This window comes from Eleutherodactylus coqui, chromosome 5 (genome assembly GCF_035609145.1).
Source record: "Eleutherodactylus coqui strain aEleCoq1 chromosome 5, aEleCoq1.hap1, whole genome shotgun sequence".
Classification (NCBI taxonomy): domain Eukaryota; kingdom Metazoa; phylum Chordata; class Amphibia; order Anura; family Eleutherodactylidae; genus Eleutherodactylus; species Eleutherodactylus coqui.
This window is the reverse complement of record NC_089841.1, coordinates 79,107,098-79,124,341: the sequence shown is the minus strand read 5'-3', so window position 1 is coordinate 79,124,341 and position 17,244 is coordinate 79,107,098. Positions and strand designations below refer to the sequence as shown.

Genomic DNA, 17,244 nt, shown 5'->3' with positions numbered 1-17,244 from the left:
TTGCCATGGAAACTAGCCGGGCTTTCTGCGATAACATCGCGAGAGTCGGCTGAAGTCACAGAGGAAGCACGCTCCCTCTGTGAACCATTTCTCTGCTGCGATCTACTTCGATCTTCTATCAGTGACAGCCGGCTTCCACTGCCAGATAGCGCGAGATCTGTCATGATCTTGCGCTATCCCTATGATGTAAGGGTACGTCATTTTGTGAGAAGTACCCGGCTCCCATGATGTACTCTTACGTCATATGGAGGGAAGGGGTTAACTGCATGGTCAGTGCAGCAAGCTCCGGAGATTTTCCGGTGTACCACTCAAGGGGTTATTAACCCTTTCCAATCCATTTATTTTTTCTCATCCATTCTCCCCAGCTCCACATAAATTGGAACTGGGGAGAATGGATGAAAAAAAATACATTTTTCCTGCACCCTCCTGAACTGACAGAGTTCAGAAGGGTGCAGGTGCTCACTACACCGTGGAGGGACTTGCTTACCTGTCCGGCGTCCTCTGCTTTCTCTCTTCTACCTCAGTGATCACATGATCGCCGGGCCGGGAGGCAGAATGTGGAAGACGTCGGACAGGTAAGCAGGTCCCTCCACGGTGCAGGCTCCCGGCTCGACGTTCATGTGACAGCTGGGGGTCAGGTAACACCGGCGGTCACATGATCGCCGTCCGAAATCTCTGTGCATTACATAGCGCTAATTGAGCCCTTTGTAATGTGTAAAGGAGAAGGCAGAAAGGGTTAAAAACCCTTTCTGCCTTCTCCTCGGGGGTCCTTGATGAGGATCAGTGCATGAGTGATCAGCACCCGATGTGTCTGACGATCAGGTGCAGATGCACTCTTGCACTGCAGTGTCGGGCCTGCCCCGACATCGGAGCTGTGGAGGGAAATGATGATGTCGGGGCAGGCCCGACATTGGATTGGAAAGTGTTAAATACTAAAATTGCCTTGTTGACTCATTTAAAAAACTTGCCCTCTGAGGCACGACATGGTAATGAAAACCTGCTACTCAAGGGGTTAATGGAACTTGAACTTTCGGCGGGAGGAATGAGAGCAAAACACAGCAGCAAGGAAAATACAAGATGTACCATAATGACGTTCACTCTTCAAGGAATTGCTAAATTATATAAAGCAAAGCAAGGACACGTTTCTGCACAAATAGATAATGATCTGTTAAACAAGTATAAACATATTGTGCAGAAAAGTTCTTAATTAATACAACAATAAAACTGAAAAATGTATATGCATTATGGTTCCAAAATAACAGTAGGATAGAAAATCGCACACTGGATAGAATTCATAACACTCCTGAAAATGCAACCAACGGTTAATGAAGAACATTTGGGTAAAAATTCCAGCCACATGTCAGAATGCATCTACAAAGTCACAAAGTGATACATTTTAATATTTAATTCCCAGAAATCAAAAACTGCATCAGGCAGAGAAGAGCTTTGTACGATCATTTACTAGGAGGTGTTGGTACAGGAGCTTGAACTCCCTAGCGAGCTAAAGTTGCATCCCATGTTTCACATGGCACTGCTCAAGCCCTTCATTGACAACATCTTATCAGGAAGAAGCCAGCCACCTCCTCCATCGGTGAGGATCGAAGGGGTGGAAGAGTTTGTGGTGGAAAAAATTTTGGACTCAAGGATGCACAGAGGTAAACTGCAATACCTTGTGCAGTGGAAAGGGTACTGCCTGGAAGAAAATTCTGGACCAGAATGTACATGCTCCCAGGCTCACGAGGGGGAGTTCCATCAGAGGTACCCGGGAAAGCCAGCCCCTGGGATGTCTGGAGACCATCCTGGAAGGGAGGGGGCTACTGTCAGAACTCGAACCCAGGTGCTCCTGTGTTCCAGGTGGCAGTTCTACCTGTTGAGCTATCAAGCCTGATGGACAGCTCCCCTGCTGAATCATGTCCCAGTTTCTTGTTCCAGCAACCCAGTTTCTGATTAGCTCCACCCTGTTCCTAATTGGACTTCCTATTTAAGCCTGGCCCTCTACCTACCTCCCTTGCATGATTGTTGAGCTCCCAGGCTGTAAACCGATACTACCCATGTACAACCTCTGGCTACCACTGACCACGCTGCTGATCTGCACCAGTTACGACAAAGAGACTCCAACCAAGAACTGGATCATCACACACAGCTCCTATTGATTTGAAGAGAGCTGCACCTCCAATTATGAGCACTGGCAACTATAGTCGCAACTCCCATTGATTTCCTTGAGATCTGCATCTGCAATTCTCAGCACAAGCCACTACACCGTGGTCGGAGCAGCGCATCCGCTCTGACCCAGGTGCATACCAGTGGGTGCTGCCTGGAGAACCCCTTTGCGCCAGGTCCACATGGGGCAGATTTGTGGAAAGGCACAGTAGCAACAAAGTGGATAACATTTGGAAAATCTCATGCACAAGCTGTTAAAAAAATCTGCACAAAACCCATGCGGAAATCAACATGCAGTGCGGAATTTAATTCTGCAACATTTCAATTTTATCACAGTTTCCACTGCAGAACTTCACTACTTCTTGATTAGGGGGTGAATTCTACATAAACATACACTCTGAAATGTGCACCAAATGGTGCAGGTTTTGAGGTAAATTTTCCTGCTGCTGATACTGATTTATATTAAAAAAAAAAAAAAAAGACAAAGCGTCAGATTTATCACATTATTTATGGCATTTCTGTTGTATAAAATTTTTTGTTGCACAACATCCAATGTCATGATAAGCCACAAACCTAACCACACCCTTGACTACACACACCTTTGGTAGGGGTACCCTGGGGTAAAAATAGTTTCCCAGGGGTGTCCTGAAGTTGAAAAGGTCGGGAAAGACCAGCATAGAGGAAGAGAAAGCAGGGTGAAAGCTAATAATTAAAATGCACCACCTCAACACTACATAACCATACTGTCATCTGTAATAAAAAGTCCCCCGCCACAGCCAGCAAGCAGCTGCTCGCTGCGCCCCCAAAACCAACCTTGGAGCAAGGTCTATAGCAAGTGCTCCGTCTTGCATCAATCATAATTCAGCAGTAGTGAGTCTACTAGAGTGCATTGGATCCAGGCATCTGCCAATGTGGTGACGCCAGCCCTGCCTGACTACACCTGCCCATGACCCGACCAGTCCACCAATATTTCTCTCTGTAGAGACTATGGCCTATTCGCCTCTGCCTAGCAATCAGTGGCGCTCAGACTGCAGTTACGGCTTTATGTTTGGGCACCATAATTACCTGCATTATGTTCCAGTGAATATTTCTACATAGCATGAGCCCACAGGGTATTTTCCCAAGCATACAATTATCTTTCATCTGAGAACTGACAGCATGATTACTGGAGACTTATTACACCTGGAAGCAATGCAGGAAATGTTTGGACCGGAGTTCATGTCTTTTATGATGCGAATATGGCATTAACAAAATTACATGTATAAATATTGCCGGTAAAGAGTACTTAGGCTGGGTTCCCACAGGCGGAATCCCGCCGGAAATCTCGCGGCCGCAGCGAAAAAAACGCTAGATCTCCACCGGGAAAGCGCTGCTTCAAAACTGCGGCACTTAGCCACAGGTTGTGGAGCAGCTTGGCCGAATGCTTTTCCATTGCGGAAGGCGCTCCTATAGAGCAGAGCGCGTCCGCAATGGGAAAAAAAAAATTGACTGGCTGTGGCCGGGGAATACGCGCCGCAGCGCCGGCTTCTGGCGGCTTTTCCGCGATGGATTGACCGTCCCATGTGGACGAGATTTTTGACAAATCTTGTCCACATGGCTGGCTAATCCCAGTATTAGCCGGCCATAGGCGGATTTACCGCAGCGAAATTCCAGACGGAATACTTTATGTTTCATGACACTAAATCGCCGTGGTTTTTAAGGGGCCATGTAGTGTCTTGGACAGATCAGGTTCTCGGGATGGGGCATGTTACTTTGAGGAAGGAACCCACAGCTTTGGCCACAACATATAGGCAAAATAGGATTTTCATTCATACACGTCTGGAGCTGGACTGCCTCACTGGGGCATAAGATGACAGGAGCCATATGTTGCTTTTTGAAATGCTTTAATGAATCGTAACAAAGTCTTGACATTAATCAGTTCTCATTGGTACTTGACAGGGTCTGGATGACATACACTTATTGGCAGACCGAAGGCAGATAGAGCAGGACAGTCTCTTATTGTGATCAAACACCAGAGCTCTAGTAAATGCTCGTTCCACCACGACCAGCGCAAACAGCATGTTCTTTGCTCACGATCTATCTCTCTCTCTACTGTACACACTGTATCACTGCCACCCAAAGCAGGCTTTTCTGCAGTGTCCTTCCACCTCACTATGCACAGAATATTTTCTTACAGTTTCTTGATACTGATTTACATTAAAAAAAAAGATTAAAAGCGGCAGATTTATCAAATTATTTATGGCAGTTCTGTTGCACAATATATTTGCACCAAAATTTACAACTTTTAGTTTATCTCATTAGTTTTAAAAAGTGTTTCACACATTTAAAAATTGTACAAATTTTTACTTTTTTTTGAGCCCTGTTTTTCCATTGTAGTCGATTGCTCATTGATAATATGTACAGTATTAGCCATTTCTGTAGTGCAAAGTTTTCATTTAGATTTGATTTACTAAACTAACATGCACTGTAAGTACCGGAGCATTGAAGGGGTTGTCCCGCAAATGGAAGTTAATCTATGCACTTCTGTATGGCCATATGCATGCACTTTGTAATATACATTGTGCATGAAATATGTGCCATACAGAAGTTATTTACTTACCTCCAGGGGTGCCCCCCCCCCTTGTGTTGACAGCTCTGTTGTCCTGGCGCCGACCAACGATCCTCTTCTGGCTGCTTCAACAGTCGCACCTGCGCAGAAGGAGTCTTCTTCCTCGTTGACGAGCCTCTGTAGCGAGCTCGCGCGGTTCAGGTCGTCTGCGCATGCGCAGACGACCTGTTACGTCGCGTGAGTGCGCTGAGTGCCCATTCGTCTACCGGCCGCGGAGAAGAGAAGCAGCAGGAGCGGGAGCAGACGACCGGACAACCAGACCACCAGACCCAGGTGCCTTACCCGGAGCAGTCACCAGGTAAGTGAGGGGGGGGGGGGTAAGTGAGCGCACGTAGCAGAAGAACACCCGCGGTGCACAATGGGAGAAGACCCAAATTTAGCTTTTCCCGCAGGACAACCCCTTTAAGGCCGAGGGCACACGGGTGGATTTGCATTGTGGAATCTGGGGTGGGTGTCCACCCTCGGGTTCCACAGCAAATACCGTCCATAGCATGCTATGGAAAGTGATTCTTCTTGCACACGAGCGGAAATCAACTGCAATTTCCGCTCGTGGAGGAAAAATCACAGCATGCTCTATTTTAGTCGAGGCTCCGCACGGATGGCTTCTATTGAAGTCAATGGAAGCCGTCCCCGACTCCCGGTCCTTCCGCAGTTGACATTGCAGAAAAGTCGTGGGACCCTTGTCATCGCCTAGCGACGGCATAGAAAAAATAAACATTTGAAGATAAGAATCTGTACTGTACATGTCCGACATCAGCTTGCCACGACCATCCGTAGTACAGATGAAGAAAGAAAATGACAGGTACACAGGGTTGCAGGCCGCAGTCAGGGCCAGAGTCCGCTGCAGGATTCCGCATGCAGAATCCGAACCGTTTGTGTGCAGGCGGCCTAAAGGTCTCGAGCCTAGCAAACACATGGTTTGAGTTCAAAAGTTTTGAGTAGATGAAGTTTATTACTTTTTTTTTTAGCAAGCTTGAAAGGGGTTTTGAAGTTTCTGTTTATTTAAAACCCCATGCAGTATAATAACTATCCGGCATATACTCACTGCTCCCTGCTGTGTCCTGCTTTCCAAGCCTGGGAGGTCACAGGCTGCTGCTAAGCTCTGTCATTGGCTATAGCAGCCTGTCATGTCCTGTAAAAAGGCAGGAATGCAGCCTATAAAGAATTAACCGGAGCGGAGGCCCGAGCAGTGGCACGGGAAACACCAGGAAGAGGTGAGTATATGGTCGTTAGTTATTTTACCGCTTGGAGAAGACGGTTTTAACATAAACAAAAAACAACTTGGACAACCCCTTTCAATTTTAAAATGTAATGTAATTAACTGAGATACTGTAAGCTTATCCTGGCCATGGACCAAGGGACAAGCCCTAATGCCTAAATGGGTGGCCTGAGGTTGGGTCATCAATGAAAAGGTCTGGGAAACCCCCTTTACGCTTCTTTAGATGTACATTCACCTTAAGTACCATTTTACAATGTACAACCTATTGCATCATGCCGAATACCAGAGTCTGCAATACGTTTTGGGTGACTCAAGATCTGTCAACTCTAGGATTGTGAAGCTCTTGATTACAATACAGGCTAGAACTCAGGATTAGTGCTAGATAAAAAGTGCAATGTATTTACAAAGTTACTTTTTTCTGTAAATTATATTTGTATATAAACTGTAATAATGTTGAAATTTGAACATAGATTTATTTTTACAATGATCCTTCAAGTTACAATGGCATCAGGATACAATATTTTCAATATACAATGGTCTTTCTTAGATCATTGCAACTTGAAACCAGATTCAACATACAATGTCACAGACAGTCTAGATCTGTGGCACACATATGTGCTAGAAAATCCAGGCAATTGGCATGGACATTTCCCTGGGAAAACCCTGTATTACTGCAATACATGCACTGACTGGATGTCTAGTATTGCCTCTCTATCATACTGTCACATCTGCTTTGTGTGTGCAGTAACTGCAAACCAAAATATATTCTCTCTGGCAATGTTCACACCACACTACAAGTAGGAACCACCTGCAGTGCAAGGAAAATGTAAGGAAACCTCCCCTAAGGGGAACTAGAGGGTGACAACCCCTGTCTGCTTGTGGATGGCCTGCCCTGATAAGGAAGCATCCACCCTCATGCCTGCGCCACTCACTTACCCTGATAAATGACAAAGGAAAAGCCACCATAAGAGTAAACTAAAACCTCAAAGAATAAATCTCAGAACTTATCTGAAGAGCCGCTGAAAGAATCACTGAAACTAGAATCAGAGAGGTCCTCACTCCACAGCAGAAGGAGACTGCATTGAATGTGACCAGCACAAAACCCAGGCCAGGAAGGAACTAAAAACCTTGCCTAATTGCCACCAGGTGTACACCAACAGCTGACAAACCCATCAGAGTCAAAGAAGACCAAATACACAGCCCAGATCAAACTAACACAACAAGTACGGTGTGGTACTACATGTTCTGTGCTGCCCTATACCAGTGCTAAGATGAGTTGCTCCTTTGGGCAGCAGGTGAGAGCACCTCCATGTGATCTCTCTGGTACACTGTGTGTTCTGTGAAGGACCCTGAAGAAGCCCCTGTCCTCCTCATAGAAAGTGATTTACAATAAATGTGCAAATAAAACATTAATACTAAATAAATAATGAAAATTCTTTAGCATGTTGAGTGAAATTTTGCAGAATTTAGTTAGGAAAGCTTCGCTGCCTTAAATAATGGAATATTTATACACACCCCAGATGGGACCCTGATAACGAATAAGTCAGGCGTCGCTTTGCTTCTTTCATGTTTTTCTTGTTTTTTGCTGTATTTTTTCTTCCTCTGTGATCTTCATTGGGTTCTTAGTTGTCAGAACTTTCTGTTTCTGCTCTTCAATCCACTGTTGTAGGAGATCATTCTCAGGACTCATACACAGGGTTCTACGTTTTAAGTGCAACCTAAACAATACAAGAACGTATTACAAAAAAAATCCAGACATTTTGTCTTTTTTGTCTCAAAAAAGGAAGATTATTTAAAGGACGACCGGGTTAGTAAAGTATGATATTGGAAATCAGGCCCAAGCCCACATATTTGGGCAGAGTACCTGTCTATGGAAATAAGGGAGATCAAATAATACCTCCACAGTGCCACCTATTGGAAGGCAGCATTCCTTTAAGCCAAAGTTAGACTCTTTATACAAGCCTTGTAACAATGACTGGGAATTAAAAGCAAAGCCAGACTCCATATACAGACAGCTGTTTCAGGGTATTTGCCCTTCATCAGTGTACAGTAGGATTCTGGCTTTGCTAGTGAGAGGCCTGGGACAGGGGTCAGAAACACATCTGACATCTTTTCTCCTTAGGCAGAGCACCTAGACAGTGAGTGAGGAGACTCAAAGGGCCATTCATGCTCCTCTGGGTAATATGCAAATAAGGGAGATGAAATAATACCTTCATAGTAGTGCCACCTATTGGAAGGCAGCATTCCTTCAAGACTCCATGCACAGACAGCTGTTTCAGGTAATTTGCCCTTCATCAGTGTACAGTAGGAGTACCCAGAGGAGCATGAATGGCCTTTTGAGTCTCTAGGTGTTCTCCCTAAGGAGAAAAGATAGCGTTTCTGACCCCCGTCTATGGAAATGATTGGCCAATTGGAAACTACTAAAAAAAAAAACAAGTAGTATTGGTTGATAATCCATGGATAGTTTCGAACAGGGACCATTTTACATTTCATGAGCCTGTAGGCACTAGTTGTCTGGTAATGTAATCTCTGCCTAGTAAGTAGGACATGCTTTATGTAATTTATGGCTTCAAAATGTTTGTTCTAACATATACAACAAGCCCTCATATACAGTAGTTCTGTCAACATGTCAACGCAAAAGTAAAGTAATAGCTCTTGGATTGCAGAGATGAAAAAAATGAGAGCAAAAAAACACAAAAAAGGGGTTAAATACTTGCATCTGATTGTAGCATACTGTTGACTGATTCAGTAAATGTCTGCTGTAACTTGCTATTGCCCTCAAGAGATATTTATTTTAATTATTTTTTTTCTCAGATGCCGAACCTAAAACTGGCAAAGGCCCTTTTACACGGGCTGATAAATTGTACAGTGTAAATGCAGGCTCAGACTGAATGATAAATGAGAGTTTGTTAGCTTCTCATTCATCGTTTAGTTTCTGCATGCAGAAAACTGAACAATGTATCGGCCCATGTGAACAGACAGTCATTTATCTATGAACAACTGCTTGTTTACTGTGAATGGAGTTGGGCGTGCCGGATTGATCCCTGGCCCGCTCCGTCTTCATTCACTAAGTAATGAACGTTCATGTGTAAAAGCACTGGAACAATTGGGCATCTGCATCAACAGGTTGTCCCATGTGAAAGGGTTCTAAGGAAATGGTCTGCTTACTATAAAGATGGGACAGTGGTGACAGAGGAGTGAGGAGAGGGGAACTATTGTCCATCCCTCAAGATGCAATTTGCAATCCCAGGGGCGTAGCCAAAGGCTCAGGGGCCCAGGTGCAGAAGTTCAGCCCCCCCCCCAAACACACCTGTAAACTTACCCATACCCATACCTAAATTGTGCTGCATACAGCTGCAAAACGAATTTACATACATGATCTAGCCCCTTGGCGTAATCTTTCCAAACATGACTTATATCCTGCACTACATGAAAATTTGTTTGTAGCCCCTTATGCCACTCTCACACACATACCGCTTCTTACCGAGTAACCGTGCTAACTGCTGTACAATACTCCCGTTGATTTTAATGGGGTTACTCAGACCTGAGCTCAAACGCGATTTTCAAGAGCTGTTTGTTCTATTTTTGACTTTTCGCATTTAACGCACCTCCTCACCCATCACAGTGATGGGGTGCATTATAAAACACGCTGTCAAACGCTGTAACAGCGCAGCTCGAAATTGCGGTAAAAATGCCTCGACTTTGAGCTGCGTTTTCTGAACGCATATGAAAGCGGCCTTAGGAAGTGTGTTCATGTTTTTTGTTGTACTTTTGAACCACAATTTAAAAAAACTGCATGCGGTATTCAAAGACCACATACGTTTTTAAGAAACTGCATACACTATTAATAACTGATGTGTTTCATTGTGTGTAAAGTGTCCAATTATATACAGTACTAGCTGATTACCCGGCGTTGCCTATTTTTTTTTTTTATTAGACACGAAAAGAATTTAAATGTGTGTGTGTGTGTGCGTATATAGTGCAATTCCAGCATTCCCCCTCCCTCACTCCCAGGGGTAGTGGGGCTGTTGATTACCCGGCGTTGCTGTGTATTTTGTTTGTGTGTGTGTGTGTATATAGTGCAACTCCGAAATTCCACGCCCCTCCCTCCCCCACTAGGCGTAGTGGGGCTGTCTTATCCCCACCAAATTTGTCCCCATGGGATAAGTTCTATATGTACCAAGTTTGGTTGAAATTGCTCTAGGCATTTACGAGTTATGATGGCACATCCATCCATCCATCCTATTTTTTATATAGATAGATAGATATACATGGAGATGAATAACTTATACCAGCCGTAGATAGATATGAGACAGATAGATAAATATATGAGTCAAATGGATAGATATGAGAGATATATGAGATAGATAGATAGATATGAGATAGAACAATATATATGAGATACATAGATAGATAGATAGGTACCCCGGACCACCTCTCTGTATGAAGAGAGCAGCAGGGTACACAGACGCGGCCACTGTACAAAGACATCATCATCCTGCTCTGCTCCGTGCGCCTGCCTCCCTTCTCCTCTGCTTTGGCTTCCTTTCGGGCTGGTCGCACTGCCGGCCACGTGATTGGTTCAGTGCGGCCGACAGTGCAACCAGCAGGTAATGCACCGAACGTACATTCGTATATGGCGGAGGGCAGCCTCTGGATCCCCTCAGCGCAGAGGCACAGTTACTATTGCGGCCCCTGCAACCCCTGACGTTACATCTATATGCAATCCAATTACTGGTAGGGACCCATAGGGGACAAGGCTGTAAATGCCGGGGTTATGTCAGGCACGATATGTGAGCTTAAAGGGAATCTGTCACTAGCAAAATGTTTTTAGCTGCTTTCATAGTGGTAACCAGTATGAATCAAGCAGGGCTTAATGCATTTTTAGAAATTACTACATTTATCAATATGCACCCAATAAGCTAATGATCTACCTTGAGTCAAAGAGGCGTCACCGAGAGGTCTCAGAGTCAGCTCATCATTCCTCAAACCCAGCCCTTTTCCATCTGGCTGCCACCACCCATCTCCCTCAGTCTGTACATCAGTGCTGATCGGGCTGAAATTGTGCACATGCGTGGTGCATAACTCTTGTGGTGTCTTCTGGCACATGCACAGTGCGCCGATACAGTGGAGGTGAATATATCTTGCTTAATGGCACATATGTAAGGTGTATTCGAGTGTATAACTTTAGATCAAGCCATTTGATGGATGTGATAGGTCTATGAAGTGAACAATTATAGATGGCTTGCATGACTTGGACTTCTATAAAGTATCTGAGTGAACCTATTTTATCACATGAGCACCAGCTTCCATATGAGAAATATTGTTGATTACGAGACAACCCATCAGAGATTAGACTGATATACATTTGAATATGGATTTTGTAATATATATTCATTTCCTTCCCTGAACATAGGGTGCAACAGGATGTATATTGAAGTTTCCTTTTGGGATTGCCCTTGTCAGTGCGGGTTTCTGAAGATTGACAGGGAGGGCTCTTGGGTAGGTTCAGAATAGGGATAGTTTCATCTTATTCTCCTCCCTTCTCTGTTGCTTTTTTTTTTTAATAAAAGTTGCACACAATGGAATGAAATACTTTTAGGGCTCAGTCAGACGTGCGTTTCTTCGCGCGATTTGCGCATGTGCATGCGTCCGGCGATTTTATAAAACCATTGCTTTGCAATAGTATCGGACACATGAGCGCTTTTTATGCGCTCGTCCGATAAATTATAGAACAGAAATCGCAGACCGCACCTATCTGCGATTCCTGTTCTCTTCTCTATATGCGCTCAATGGGGCCGGCGGCAGCAGCGCCGACCCCATTGAGAACATATACTAGACAAATCATTCTCCTCTGCCACAGCTGTAACAGCTGTGGCAGAGAAGAATGATGTTTGCCCATTGAATTCAATGGAGCCGGCAATACAGCAGGCTCCATTGAAAGCAATGGGCTGCCGGCGATCACACGATGAATTTTCGGGAAGGGCTTAAAAATATAAGCCCTTCCCGGAAATTCATCCAGAAATGTGTAAAAACAAGAAAAATATATATACTCACCTGGTCCCGGCAGACGGAGTTCAGCACGGCCGGCCGGCAGTTCTCCTGAACTGCTCTGAGCAGTATTCAGCAGCCGGGAATTTAAAATCTCCGCCTGCTGAATGAGCTGACTCTGATTGGTCACAACCTCACCAATCAGGGGCAGCTCTCAGCTGTCATTCAGCTGAGAGCTGCCCCTGATTGGTCCCTGCGCTGAGCCAATCAGAGGCAGCACTCACTCACCCATTCATGAATTCATGAATGGGTAAGTAAGAGCTGCCTCTGATTGGTGAGGCTGTGACCAATCAGAGGCAGCTCATTCAGCAGGCAGGGATTTTAAATCCCCGGCTGCTGAATACTACTCAGAGCAGTTCAGGAGAACTGCCGTCCGGCCGCGCTGAACTCCGTCTGCCGGGACCAGGTGAGTATATATTTTTTTTGTCTTTTTACACATTTCTGGGTGAATTTCCGGGAAGGGCTTATGTTTTTAAGCCCTTCCCGAAAATTCATCGTGAGATCGCCCGCAGCCCATTGCTTTCAATGGAGCCGGCTGTATTTTGTGCAGGTATACACAAGCGCCTCCAGCAGTTGTAGACCTAATGCCATGAATACGAAGATGGCAGTCAGGACTTAAAGCTGGACCATTGATTGACAAGTAAGTGCTCTAATTTTGGTTGTGCGCAAAATGGGCTTCAAGGAACATGGCTACCTATCCAAGCTTTAATATTCATATAGTTCAGTTATCACGCAGCATACTTACAGCACAGCATGGAGTTGGCAGTTACTATCCGGTTTCTGAATTTCATAACTCTTCACTCTTTTTAAAACCGAACTTGGAATTTCTTTCCCCAATTGGGTGCAACATCTGCTTGGTCTGAAAATTGCTGTTAAAATAAAACCAAGCAAATTTCTAAAAATGCATAAAAACACAGTACAGTCTTCACACATCCTGTTTTATACATTAGGCTCTGTCCAGTTGTGAGTTTTACACTGTAGAATACAGCATACAGTTGAACATTTTATGCATTGACTCCAGTTGTAATTGGGGGGTATATATTTCTTTGAAGGGCTGAAACACACGGGCGTGTTTTAGTCCTGTTGTGTGGCCATGAAAATCACAGCCGTATAATGGGACGAAACAAAACCATTGATTTTGGTAATTTCGTTTTCAGTATACAACTTGCGAGAAACTATTGGATAGGACTTGCCCTATCTTTCTAGCACATACTTTTTCTACATGCAAGAAAGATAGGTCCTGGCCTATCTTCCCACTTTTTTCACACTCTCGTACTATAGTGTGGAGTTTAAATAGTCCGAAAAAAACTCTCGTTCATGCACAAAGATACACCGTGCAGCAAGTGTATTAATGCATGCACCCATGTAATTCTGCCCGAAATGTCATTGCATTTGAAAGCTTAGCTGTATACGTTAGGAGTGTTCCTAATGGTAAGAATGTAGTCTAAAATGTATTATACGTAGAATATAGGAAAACTTGGGAACAAGGTTAATGTGTGAAGTATTCCTTGCTTTAGTGAAAAAGTAGTGCTCACATCTCAGGGCATGTATATGTATATGACCTGAGATGTGAGCGCTACTTTTTCCATAAAGCAAGGAATACTTCACACATTAACCTTGTTCCCAAGTTTTCGTATATTCTCTGCAAAACTAACCACTTTGGGTGGTGAAGGTTGTGTGAGTATTTCTACATTTAACCATGTGAGAGCATGGACAATAGCTGCAAGGGGAGACGTTTTTTCTTTATTCAAATGTGTAAAATGTATTATATATTTTATACAGTATATATTTTTTCACCCTCTGCCATGCCTGCCAAACGCAACAACTAAAGCACTAACTTTACATGGGGGTGATTATCATTCTAATGATGGCTGGAAACTGTAAATTCGGGAGATAGTTGTCCCATGCACATACAGCCACCATCAGGGCACTGAGTGAGAATTTGCCGAGCTGTCAGAATTGTTTGGTTTTAGTTTACTTATAAATGTATAAAGGTCATATAAAAGAACATAATGAGGCTTATTTACTACTACTGTCTAAAAGTTAGACATTGCAAACGTAGACGAGACAGACTTGAAATGCATCAAGTTTATCACTAAATTATAGATCGGTCGAATGTGCAATTTGTAGCAATTTGGTGCAATATAGACCATATCCCCTTTTTTGGAAAGTCGTAAAATTTGTCCGACAGTGTCTAAAAACATATGATAAATGTGGCGCAAGCATGTAAGACAGTTTTCTGTCATAATTCACGCCAGTAAACTGTTGTATTTTGAATAGTAAATATGTTTCTGGGTGTTCAGACAGCACTTTCCAGAATTTTGAGAATAGATGTGGCTGCATGCTCCCAGGTGGACTTGCCACTTTCTTAGAAAATAATAAATCCATGCTTACCCAATCCTCCCCAGGCAACCTTCTCACCAGATTTTCTCCCCGCCAATCTTCTCCGGTCTCCTGCAGTTCCTCCCCGGGTCACCTCACTTCCAGCCTGGTGATTCTTCGTCTTACGGTGACGAAGCGTCCATTGCCGGCATTCTGCTTCCTGCAGGGCAATGTATATAATATCCCAATAGAATCATATATGAATACACATATATGATTTGGGGTCGAGAACCCTTCATCAGGCTTCTCCAGCTGATGGAAGCTGTTCTATTACTTCACTATTGGATCAATGTTGTATCAGTCATGGACATGTGTAAAAAAGAAATCAGACTTCCGGACAAAGAAGCTGGAATTACGGCACTTCTAAACTATAGTTATGTGTTTCCATAACTGTAAAGCTCAGCAATAGAGAGAGAGTTCACAAGCACATAACCCATCTATCCACAGCACCACTACAAATGTTGATGCATTTTAGGTAATTGACAGATAATTCCCCAAAGTACTATTTCTATACTGTATCCCTGTTTAAACAGGAATGAGCTACTATTAGAGTAGAGAAGTTGCAGTAGAATCAATTTTCACCTCCTGTCAGCAGACGCCAGTTTATTGCATAGCGTCTTTATGCCATGCTCCATAACTCTGCTGTGCCCTAGGCAGAATGTTGGTTGTTGTACTTGTAATAGACTCTCAGATCATTGTAGGGATTCACTTTCTGTCATCTATAGCAGCTCACATTCTGTTTTTCATCAGCTCAGAGTATAGTACAGATAGCTCTTACCCTCAGAGACGTAGAGCACACACAGGAGCACAATGGCCAGCCGCAGAGCTGTCATGTTAAGTCCACCGAATAAGAGGAAAGTTCCTCAGAGCTGTATAGTTACAGGTACAATCCACTCTGTGCATTTATTATGATTGCTCCTTCTTGAAGTGCAGCCACACCTTGATGTTAGCTGCTACAGTATATAGGTCATGTGATTTAGGCTACATATTCCCCTATATTTAGTCATCTGATAAGGAAGGATACTATATGTAACTTACCAAAGAGTTGCATGTTCATAGAATGTTCTATACAGAAGTCAGAGATGATTCTAATACTCCATAATTTTTGGGTGCGACATATGCTACTTAACATGCACTGTCTTCTGAAGCATAATATCGTTTCAATCAAAGTTTTTCAACCCCATTGCAAGTTAGGTTTACAAATTTTACATTGTTTGCAAAAAAAAACCAAATCAAACAAGAACAATTTTTAAATAGCTCAACACAACAAATAAAACAAGTGGTTTCTCCAAATTCACCATAAAATACCATTTTTAATAACTACTGCTGTCTCAGAATCATTCAACCCCCTGAATAAAATCCCTCATAACAGCACACATTTACAAATCAAGTGTTATCTCAAGGGCACCCGATGCAACTAATCAAGGCTTCAATAGTTGCATCAGGTGTGCTTGAGATAAAGCCCATTAAATATCTAGACTGGCTAGGGCTTTGTTAACTGTGATATTTCATTGCATGCTAGTAATATGGCTAAAAGGTACCTTTATATGGAACATAGTCCAAACAACTATTACTGCTGTACCTTCACACAAAAGCCATAGTCATTTGGTTAATGAAGGTGGAGCGTCACAAAGATGTGAGAACAGTAAATATGTACCCATTTTGTATTTGTATCCATCTTATATGCTTTAGTCTGTTATATCATAAACCTTGTGATTTTCCGTTACTAGAGCATTCCAGGCATAATATCTTAGCCTTACTGAAATGGTACAAGAAATCCAGACTGGCGACCTTGGCCTTACTTAACGCTATAAATTGAGACGCAGCCCTAATAAAGACAGATGACTTCCTATCACATTCAGTGCTTTGTGTGATTTGTAAGCTTTCTCAAGCTCAAGCATTAAGGCCGCCTGTCCAAGGGCGTTGTTTTTTAATGCAGCAGATTTCAGCCACGGAAGAACACTAAAGTCATCCCGATTTTCCGCGATGAGCCTATTATGATAGGTGCATTGTGGAAAATCGCTGTATGCCGCGATTTTTATACACGAGTGGAAAATCGCGGCGCATTAACGCTCGTGTACATCGGGCTGCGCTTTCCATAATTATCCTATCCATAGTTATCGCCATGGATAATGCAATGATATATCGCCTGTGGACAGGAGGCCTAACTCTTTGAATTTGGCCACCTGAAAACATACCAACAAGTTTTTATGCAGGTACTAGAGAAGTTGTGGGCCCCCTTACTGTCATGTCATAGTCTGTCATTCAGGCATGAAAATCCTGCATTGAGCACAAATTAAAAAATCTACAGCTACCAGATTCACTGCGTTTGAGACCGCTCTGCAAGCACCATCACATTACAATCAAAATAGTTCTAAATACAGCTTAATTTCTTTTGCTGAATTTGAAAAGGAAGGGGGGAATTTGGGGCAGCAGGGGTAGACCATGACATTGAATTTCAGGCAAATAATTGTCTAGAATGAATTAAAGTGAAATTAGTGGCTTGAAAATGTTGTTTAAACTCCCACACCAATGCAGATATCGACTGGGCTCACAAAATTGTCTTCCCCATGCATACAATTCTAACACAATTCCTAGTCACCGACACTGCACCTGGTAATCTGATTAGGGCAGATGTGCTACAAGCCTTGCAAACCACTACCCACTTCTCACCTGATGGTACTGTTACCCTCAGCTCTGAGGTGGATGAACAGTTAATTTGCTTGTTAAAAACTTTTGTCTTCATGGAAAAAGCTAACAAGTATGTGCTCACTGTAGATATAGTCCAGCTTACTCAAGTCCCACAGATGCTATAGGTAATAAC

General features: G+C 43.4%; 1 long non-coding RNA gene across 1 annotated transcript; it reads right to left on the bottom strand.

The window, feature by feature from the left end:
* Window positions 1–4,334: 4,334 nt before the first annotated feature.
* On the bottom strand, window positions 4,335–15,341 carry LOC136627558 (uncharacterized). Its single transcript, XR_010792802.1, has 3 exons — window positions 15,199–15,341; window positions 12,784–12,907; window positions 4,335–7,705 (listed from the first exon to the last, which is right to left on the bottom strand). It is a non-coding gene; the product is annotated as an uncharacterized lncRNA (long non-coding RNA).
* Window positions 15,342–17,244: the final 1,903 nt, after the last annotated feature.